The following is a 7,196-nucleotide window of genomic DNA, read 5'->3' as shown; positions in this document are numbered from 1 at the left end:
AAGAGAATTCCAGAGGAGGAACTATGAGTGCATCTGTGAAAGACCCAAGACCAAAACAGCTCAAAGGTGGAATACAAAGATTGTCACATGAAGACACAGCCCAAATCTTGTCTCAATAGGGCAGGGTTTGACTTGGATTTTCTTCTAAAGGCAGTGATGTGCTATTGGGGTGTTGTAACAGGAATGACATGAAAAGATGTCTGGCTGCTGGGTGCAAACAGGGTTGAAAGAGGATGAATATGGGAAAGGACAAGTGAATTATGGTTTGCGTAGGTAGAGAGACTAGTAGTACAGGATAATATGGTTAATAATTGTTAATAATAGTGTAGAATAATATGGTTAATAATAATAATTGACACAGAGAGGCATGGATACCCAGAGAGAGGTGCTATGGAGTTGTAATCAGCAGGATGTGGACATGAATGTGGCTCGTGAGGGAGAGGAGCAAGTTGAGGTCAACTCTGACAAAAGTAGCTGGACATGAGGGACCACTCACTCAGATGGTGTGGTGGCTTGACTCCACCCAATTGGCCAGTCTGTGGAATGTTTTCTTGGTTGCTAATTGATGGAGGAAGGTCCACTGTGGGTGGTGCCACTTCTGAGCAGGCACATAGTCCTGGGTTGAATAAGAAAGCTAGGTGAACAAGCCTAGGGGAGAAAGTCAGCCAGCCGTGTTTCTCTATGGTTCCTGCTTCAGTTCCTGCATGCAGGTTCCTACCTGGAGCTCTCTTGCCTTGGTTTCCCCCAATGATGGGCTGTAACCTGTAAGCCAAATAAACCTTTTCCTTCCCAAGTCAGTTTTGGTCAGTGTTTTAACACAGTAACAGAAGGCAAGCTGGTACAGAACTAGAAATAACCCTATTTCTGGGGAAAATTTGCCTCATTTTCTAGATATGCTAACTTTGAGGTATCTATGAGACTTTCCCAAAGAAGTGTAAAATGGAGTTTAGGAAAGGTAAATGAAGGCACAATCAGAGACATTGAGTGTAGTTGACATGCAGAACCATGGAGAGGGGCTAAGATTACCCAGATAGAGGCTGTGGATAGAAATAGGCACTAGCTTGTGACATAGGGAAACTATTCACAGCTAGACAGGAAGCAGAGGTGATAAACACCTCAAGAACCAACCAGCGAGTAACCTAAATTCTGTCTTCCATTTGTCATCTTATTTGGGATGCAAATATGTCCACATAGAGCAAAAGGTTCATGGCTGGCTGGGATGTCTGGAGCCTCCCAAATAGGCTCAGACCACCTGCTGGTCTGAATCATGAGCCTGTAGACTAGCCTCCTCTGCATTCTCTTGGTGCAGGCCATAAAGGATCTGGAAAGACACCGTGGATAGCCAGGGCCGAAGCAGGCTCCTCTTGATCTGTTGCTTCAAAGACTTAACAACTTGGACAGTGTGAGTGCTATCGGCCTGCAACCTCATCTCTACAAAAGGCATGTGTGCATATGTCTACATATGTACCCAGTGTGTTCCTGTGCATGTGTTTATGTACATTTAAGAGACCCTGAAGTGGCACACAGCAAAATGTTAATAACGCTTGTCTCGGGGAAGAGACTTATCAATGACTGCTTTATCTCCTTTTCTTTGCTTTTTCATATCTATCCATTTTTCTACATGTGTATATATGTGCATGTGTGTGTATGTGCACAGTATTGATATTCAAACTCCTGATATTTCTGCCTCAACATCCCTAATTCGGGTGTAGGCCACTATATGGCTGGCTTTAATGTCGACTTACCATAAATTAGAATCACATGAGGAGGGAGCCGCACCTGAGAAGTGTCATGGTTGTCTGGATGGATGTGGGAAGCCCCATTCTAATTGTGGACAGCACCTTCAGGGGCGTGGCAAAAGGAAGTCCTCTAGCCTTTCTCAGGATTGACTTCCCTCTAGTTGGGACATGATTTGCTTTCTTCCTGCTGTTTCCTTCACTGATGGCAGAACCATCAAAAGATGTCCATGGGTGACTCCTCTGATGGCTGAGCATCCAGACTCACAGAGTAACTGGACCACCTGGCTCTCAGGTGTGATTCAGCTGTTCCTGGCTCTCAGTTCTCAGGTGTGACTTGGCCATTCCTGGCTCTCTCAGATGTGATTCTTACTACTTTAAAGCTCACTTAATAAAATCTGATTATATATATATGTGTGTGTGTGTGTGTGTGTGTGTGTGTGTGTGTGTGTGTGTGTGTGTGTTTGCCCTATTGGTTCTGTTTCTCCAGAGAACCCTGACTAATACAGCCACCATGACAAGCTTTTACTTGAATGGCAGATTTCTTACAATGAATTCATAGCTGTAGGCTTGGGAGTTGTGGAGTGGCACATGTGTCCCTGTTTTTGTTTTTGTTTTGTTTTGTTTAGAAACAATCTTATTTTACATATCAATACCAGTTCCCTCTCCCTCCCATCCTCCCATGGCCCCACCGACTCCCCCATCCCACCTCCCACCAATTTCCCAGGGAGGGTGAGGCTTTCCATGGGGGATCATGAAAGTCTGTCACATCTGGGCTGAGTGAGTAGTCCTCCATGGTGTCCCTGTTCTTACACTACTGCATTGCCAGATGCCAGTGGGGCAGGGGGTTCCCAGAGTCTGGTGGTGGCACCATACCACACCTTAGGGATGGTTCTCTGGGTCCTCATTCTCACTAAACTAACCATAAATAAATCCACAAGGGGCTAGCTTGCTGGCACTGGAGCACACAGCCCCTCCATTGTCAAGCTTTTCTATTCAATCCAGATAGCTATATGTTTTCTGCTTGCTACCTCAGGCTACAAAGAAACCGACAAAGCTCCAACCACCCCTCCTCCATCAAAGCAAGAGCCCATCTTGGGCTCTACATACTTATCAGTGGCTCTTAGGTGCCCTTCATGCCCCCACTCAACCTGAGTCTCAGAAATAAATGAAAATAACTAATGGTCTTTCCTAGATAAGCCCACTGAGATACCCAAAACACACTGATATAATCACTACACATATACCCAAAGGGGCACACCTTGCCCCTAAAGGTGTCCATTTGGTATCAAATGGGCCTCAAACAGCTGGCTTTACATATATGGTCTTAATTACCACAATAACCCAACAAGAGCAGAAATATTAGCCTCCGGTTTATGGATGGGGAAACTGGGGCTCACAGAAGGTAAGGAAGTAGCTCAAGAGCATATGGGGGTAGAGCAGTGCTGGAATCTGAACCCTAATTCCTGAAGTCATGTGTGTATTTCATTTCCTGACATGTGCTTCCATTTTCCTGCAAAGAAATGGCTTTATGATGATGCATACATCTTAAGGACCTTTGTTAGCAGGGAATTCTCCCAGGGAACAAACTGGACTGGCCCCTTCTCTTGGGCTTTCTCTCCTTCCCACTTCCCACTGACACACCCCACAAATGCACTTGAGTGTACACACTCACCTCATACATGTAATAATCATGGAATAATTGCTTTTTTTTTTTTAAGGGCCTAGTGGACTGCAGAAGAGCCCAAGGGAGACACCGGCACAGATAGGTGCTGCCTACCCACTACTCTGGATTGAGGGCTGAAGATCTTCTCTGGAGTTGAGACCCTTCCCCTGTTTCTTGACTTCGGGTTCAACAATCATTACCATACCTCCTAGCCAGCAACAGCCGTCCCTGGATGGTCATTTCAAAGACCCTACTGCACATAAAGTAGTTTCTCAGGAGGACGAATTTTGATAAGCCAATACAGGACTCACATGGATATGTGGTCTCTCTCTTCAGCATGGCCATAGCCTCCATCTGTAGGATCTGCCATGGACTCAAGGACAAGGTGGTGGAAGGGGATCCCGGGACCCTGGTGCCTGCATCTGAAAAACCAGAGGCAAACATATGTAAATGTGCGGGCACTGCACAGTGCCAATCTTCCAGCCAACACCACCTCACAGATGAACTAAAATAATTGCTTGGACTCGGTTTTTGAAACTTAACATCGAGCCCATACACAAATATTAGCCTAGTCAGTCCCCTCCCCCTCCCCAGCCACCACAGGTTTACTTATATAAACAAATCATGTTCCCCAAGAAGGAGGCTGGAGCTGACACAGGCCATTGTTGGGTAGGCAATTACCGTAATGAGGGAAAGCTAAGTGAATGGAAGGCTGCTCCAGCTGCTTTGTTGATAGAGGGTAATAAGGGTGCTGCCTGAGCACAGAGTTAATTTGCACTTTTCTCCACAAGCCTGGTGCTGCCCAAGCCACAACTACCCTTAGAACTGAAGCCCAGCTAATTACTCATGTTAATTACCCAGCCCCAGGTCAGATCCTGTGGCTGGTTAAAGACAGTGAAAGGCTAGGCGGCCACGATTCTTGCTTAGAGCCGTGCAGAGGCTATGGCTGGATGTGTAAATCTCTCTGATTGGTGCACACCCTCCTTTAAGAGGCATTAACTCTGCAGGGGACTAAGTTTCCTGAGAGCACCATACCCTGCTCCCTCCTCGGGTCTCTTGAGATCCCTCGGGATTTTCTCCACGAGTTCTATTTTCTCTGTATAGAACACGCTAATGGGGAAAATGTTCACAAACATAACTAAACAAATTAGATTAATAATTAACAAGCTGGGTGTGTTGGTGTCCATCTGTAATCCTAGCACTCAGGAAGCAGGAACAGGAAGATTTGAGTTCACTGCTAGCCTATCTCCAAAAAGAAGAAAAAACCCAAAGCCAAATGGTTCCACCCTGTATGATGTTTCCATTTACATAATATTCTGGAAAAGGCAAAACCATAGGGAACTGTGCCGACCAGAGGTTGCCAAAGGTGGGGGTGGTAGTGAGAGCTGACCACAAAGGGGGATCATGAGGGAATTTGGGGGGACAATGGGCTCCTCTGGATATGATCATGGGATATGTATATCATGTGATATACATTCAGCAATGTTATACACGTGTCAAAACCTGTAGAGATGTCCTCTGCAAAGAGTGAATTTTGTTGTTTTACTGTATAAAGTTACAGAGAAAAATGTAAGAAGATATGGTAAGATTTGCTCTCAGTTTTTACGACGGCAATTCGAAAGTTTGTCATTGCTGCTAGATGCTGCTAAGATATCTTTTTCCAACAAAGAAAATCTTTGAAATTCTAGCCCATGAAACCAAATGTGGGAAGGGGAGGCTTGGCTTGTCCCACTCATGTGTAATGAGTGTCTTGTCTGAACTGCTTCTGAAATGATAAAGCAGGTGTGGACTCCCTCACACTCACATACCCATGTTAAACTTTGTCTACAAAATCAGGGTAGCAAAGACCAGAGCAATTTTCCACCAAGACCAGTCAAGTCCTAATCTCCATGACGCCAAAATACTTGGCGGCAAAATAGAAAGTGCAGCCAGTTACCAGATGTTTTGTCTCTCTGTACCCTTCCAGTCTATGTGACTGATCCGAGACAGGTTTCAGATTGTGTAGCTGGTGCCAGGGAGACGCCATCACCATTGGCAGCTCTCCGTAATGATACATTTTCCGAGTGGTTCCGCAGCAGCCTTCACTAGGGCAGCAGGGGCCTGAAGTTCTCTGTCTCCTCGTGTCAACAGCTGTTGTCTGAAAAGACAGACACATCACTGAATCCATGATGAATTACAATATGCCCCGCACTTTTCTCCTTTAGGAGGTCTGCAAAGAACTCCTCTCAAAGGCTTGCAGCAAGGCAGCCATACCACAGTGGTTATTCACTATTGCAGCCCCTGAAAAGCTCCCGTTTCCAGGTAAGCATACCAGAGCTGATAGATAGTTTGCATTCATTTCTGAGGTTGAGGACTTAATCAACAGGGTAAATATTCCTCAAGTTCACAAGTCCAACGACAGCAACTGAGTAGGTTCTTGTGGCTTTGCTGGGGATTATCAGGTTAGGGCTGATCGATGGATGTGAGAAAGCACAGTTTAGCTACATATGTTTGTTTTTGTTTTTGTTTTCCTTGTTGGGAATATGATCAAATATTAAGAAGCTTACATGTTTATGGCTGGCAGGGGGCAGGCACACCTTTTTTGTTGCAGAAGCAAAAGAAGAGAGACAGAGGATTCCAGGGACTGCTCTTCCGGCCACAGTGAGCCCTGCTACTGCAGGTGATTGAGGGAGTCATATTCTAGGAGAGCCCTTCCTCGGCTTCTAGAACCACAAGCTCTTGGGGCAGCAGAGTCTTAAACTGGCCCTGGTTAGTTTTTGTTTTTTTTTTTAATTCAAAGACAAAAGAATACTAAGGTTAGCATAAAAGAAAAAAAGACAACAGAAAGGAGTTTTATTCAAGGGAATACATAGAGTCTAGAATCAAAATAGCAAACAAACACAAAACAACAACAAAAACCAACAGCTTGACTCAACCCTACCCTTTCTGCCTCACTATGTTTGCTTGTTCCCTCCAATATCTCCTGAGAATAAACCCATGGGGGTGGGGAAGTAAGACAGCTCAGTCAGTAAACTGCTTGCCAAGCATGAGGACCCAAATTCAGGGCTTGTGTAGAAAGCTGGGCACAACAGTACTTGTGTGTAAGTAACTCCACGATGGGAAGGATGGAGACAGGGGCAGACACAGGAGCATCCCGGGGACTCACCAGGTCTAATGGAACTGGTGAGCCCCAGATTTCAGTGAGAACCCCTGTCTTAAAATGTCAGATGGACAGCAATTGAGGAAGACACCCATCATCGACTTTTGACCTTTACACGCACATTCACCTGTTCTCATACACAACACACACACACACACACACACACACACACACACACTCCTCACCTTTCAGAGGCTTTGACATTTCAGCCTTCCCTAGCCTGTCAGGATTCCTCCATTCCTTGAGCTTCAAAACCCTTGGAAACTTGTTGCTTCATCCTGAAGTTCTTATTTCCAAAGGCCCAAAGAAACTATGATTTGTTGAGTTCATTTTTGTTTCATGCCAGGCCTTATTACATTGTCAGTGTCAGCCAGTGAGTTGACAGCCCTGGTGCCAGAGGCCAATCCAAACTGCTGAGTCTGAAATAAAATAACAAGGATCCAATTGACAACCTCTTAAGAAATAATGAGAGAGGGAGAGAGACAGAGAGACAGAGAGAGAGAATGACAAATATTCACAGATCTTCTGATTGTTCAACAGCGGTCAGAAATCTTATATTTTATGTAAACTCTCCAAACAATATTGGCTCAAATTTCATAAATGGGACAAGGACAGAGGGAACAGCAAAAATGTCTCTTTTCCACAATCAACTGGA

At 45.1% G+C, this 7,196-nt stretch overlaps 1 long non-coding RNA gene across 1 annotated transcript; it reads right to left on the bottom strand.

Moving 5' to 3' along the window:
• Nucleotides 1-3,709: 3,709 nt before the first annotated feature.
• On the bottom strand, nt 3,710-6,957 carry LOC107979762. Its single transcript, XR_003483337.2, has 3 exons — nt 6,727-6,957; nt 5,339-5,539; nt 3,710-3,824 (listed from the first exon to the last, which is right to left on the bottom strand). It is a non-coding gene; the product is annotated as an uncharacterized LOC107979762 (long non-coding RNA).
• Between the last annotated feature and the right edge of the window lie 239 nt (nt 6,958-7,196).

The sequence above is a fragment of the Cricetulus griseus genome, chromosome 3 (assembly GCF_003668045.3).
Source record: "Cricetulus griseus strain 17A/GY chromosome 3, alternate assembly CriGri-PICRH-1.0, whole genome shotgun sequence".
Classification (NCBI taxonomy): domain Eukaryota; kingdom Metazoa; phylum Chordata; class Mammalia; order Rodentia; family Cricetidae; genus Cricetulus; species Cricetulus griseus.
Note: the sequence above shows the minus strand (reverse complement) of the source record. Positions and strands in the feature narration are given on the sequence as shown.